This window comes from Lactuca saligna, chromosome 2 (assembly GCF_052625555.1).
Source record: "Lactuca saligna cultivar CGN05327 chromosome 2, ASM5262555v1, whole genome shotgun sequence".
NCBI classification, from domain to species: domain Eukaryota; kingdom Viridiplantae; phylum Streptophyta; class Magnoliopsida; order Asterales; family Asteraceae; genus Lactuca; species Lactuca saligna.
Window position 1 is genome coordinate 121159477 of NC_136418.1, and position 2816 is coordinate 121162292.

Consider the following 2816-nt stretch of genomic DNA (forward strand, 5'->3'; position numbering starts at 1 on the left):
CAGGAAGCGGGGCAAGTTGGGCCCGCGATTCATCGGACCGTTCAGGGTCGTAGCCCGGGTGGGCAGGGTGGCGTACAGGTTGGATCTACCAGCCGAGCTCAGCCAGATCCACAACACTTTTCATGTTTCTCAGTTGCGGAAGTGCTTAGTGGACGATTCAGCAGTAGTGCCTTTGGAGGATATTCAGGTTGATGACAGCCTGAATTACATTGAGCGCCCAGTCGCAATCCTCGACAGGAAGTCGAGGGATTTGAGGAACAAGAGAGTGGAATTAGTGAAGGTGCAATGGCAGCATCGCAAGGGTTCAGAATGGACTTGGGAGCCAATGGACGAGATGATGGAGCATTACCCCGAGCTGTTTCAGGATCGAGCAGCAGACTTCAAGGACGAAGTCTAAAATAAGTGGGGGAGATTTGTAGCACCTGGTTTCTGGTATGTAAATCTTATTCGAATATTTCCTATTTTAGCCTTGGACTCGGCGAGTCATAGGTCCGACTCGCCGAGTAGAGATGCGACCCAGGTCACGTTTTAAGTTGGCGACTCGGCGAGTCCATATCCTGGACTCGGCGAGTCGCCGCTGTTGGATGAAACCCTAGGTTTCAGGGGTTTGCACCCTATTTAAACGACTTAACTGCCCCAAGCCAGCCCCCATTCACCCTTAGAGCCCTGTATCCCTTGTCCTAAGCCGTTCCTTAAGAGTTTGAGACTTTTGTGGGTGTTTTTGAAGGTTTTGAAGGAGGAAAGAAGTAGATCCAGAAGAAGGAAAGCCATCCAAGCAACTATTGTGTTCTTCCAGCAGTTCCCTTGAGGTATAACCCGTTTTCCCTATGATTCTATGCTTAAAACTTCATTTGGGTCTTTCTTGGTCAAACCCCTAAGCTTGTATGTGCATTATATGTCGTAATAAGATGTTTGGCCTCTGGATCTAGGCAAGATTGAGCTCCAGGAGCTCAGATCTGTTAGCTTTATGGCCCCATGTTGCTTGTTAGCCCTAGATCTACCCTTTTAAGGCATTTTGAGCCCTAAAATTCATATTGGCGAATATCCACACGTAAAGTTGGAAACTTTACGTGTGATTTGTGTCCTAGAAGTCCAGATCTATGAATGGCATGGACTGAAATCGAGCAAATCGGTGTATTTGGTGGATGCATGGCGGCGACTCGGCGAGTCTGGTCGCGAGTCACCAAATTGGTCCCTTTATGATGTATCGAGTTGAGCCGTGAGTCACAGGGGGTGACTCGATGAGTTGGGAGCTGAACTCACCCATGTTAGGACTCGGCGAGTCAATGCCCTGACTCGGCGAGTCCAAGGCAATCTTCATAGATCAAGAACAGACTCGGCGAGTTGTTCATACAACTCGGCGAGTCTTAGCATAAGTGTTCTTCGGATGAAGATGAACTCGACGAGTTGTTCATACAACTCGGCGAGTAGGATGAAGGAGTTGAATGTCAGTTTAGAAGATGAACTCGTCGAGTCATAGCCTAACTCGATGAGTAGAATCAGGGACCCAGGACAATTGTCTGGACAGGGACTCGGCGAGTCGGGTCAACTAAAAGTTGACTCCCATTTGACTTAGGGCTAGACCAGGGGTAAAATGGTCTTTTTACCCAAAGGACAGTTAGCAGCGTATGATTAAGTATATTGTGGGAATTACAGTCGGGGAGTTTCCGGAGAAGCAGCAACAGTAGTAGGTGCTCAATTCCCACACAGACCAGCAGCTATTTCGAGGTGAGTTTCCTTCCAGTAGTAATGGGTCTAAGGCACCAAGGCCGGCCCGTATACACGAGACGTTAGTATTAGAGTGTGGGCCGAGCCCGTATCTCTTAGTTGATTTGATTATGATATATGCCAGTATAATAGAATTGTCTACACTTGTTGTCTGTGTGATACTTGTATGATATGAGTTGGCGGTTGAGTGTGGGCAAGGCCCGTATCTCTCCGAGAGGGGAGTGTGGGCTAGGCCCGTATCTCCCAGATAGCGAAGTGTGGGCAGGGCCCGTATCTTCACGAGTGTGGGCGTGGCCCGTATCTCCCAGAAAGCGAAGTGTGGGCGGGGCCCGTATCTTCACGAGTGTGGGCGTGGCCCGTATCTCCTAATTGAATGTTGTTTGTTATATGCTTGCATGGTATGGGGTATTATGGGGGAACTCACTAAGCTTTGTGCTTACAGTTTCAGTTTTGGTTTCAGGTACCTCCTCAGCTAGGGGAAAGGAGCCGGCGCGGTAGCAGCATGTCACACACACACACTTTCCGGTTTCCGCATTTACGAGCTTTTCTGGGATTGATACTCTGATATTCTGATTAGTTGTATGTTTTGGTTTTCAAACATGGTTCAGTTTATATTATGGTTGATCGAATGATGTTTTAGTTATTAATATTTTCTAAAGTCACGTTTTTAAACAACAATTTTTTGATGTGAAAATTGGGTCGTTACATCTTATTAGAATAAAAAAAATCTCACATTTATAAAGTAGATTTGAGCCTTATGATGTCGAAAGGTCTAAATTTGAAGCAGAGTAGAAAGAAAAAGTAAAGATCAATATAATAATGAAGTAATGAACTATACTAGCACCCTTTTGATACTATCTTTAGCAAAAGAAATTATAAAAAATAACGATTAGCATTTTCATTTAGATCCATACAAATAACAAAATCTTCTCTCATGCTGAAAATTAAAAGACTAACTTCAATGACCATTCTTCTGCAGAACATAACCCAATCAACCCTTGGTATTTCCTAAGCCATAAACAAACAATACAAAAACTACTAATAATTTTCTAATCTAGTTAATTGTTGAGACAGCGGTGATACAAACA

At 45.0% G+C, this 2816-nt stretch overlaps 1 long non-coding RNA gene across 1 annotated transcript; it reads left to right on the forward strand.

The window, feature by feature from the left end:
- Positions 1-331: 331 nt before the first annotated feature.
- On the forward strand, positions 332-2223 carry LOC145029042 (uncharacterized). The gene is made up of 3 exons (XR_013676332.1): positions 332-432; positions 728-809; positions 2189-2223. It is a non-coding gene; the product is annotated as an uncharacterized LOC145029042 (long non-coding RNA).
- Positions 2224-2816: the final 593 nt, after the last annotated feature.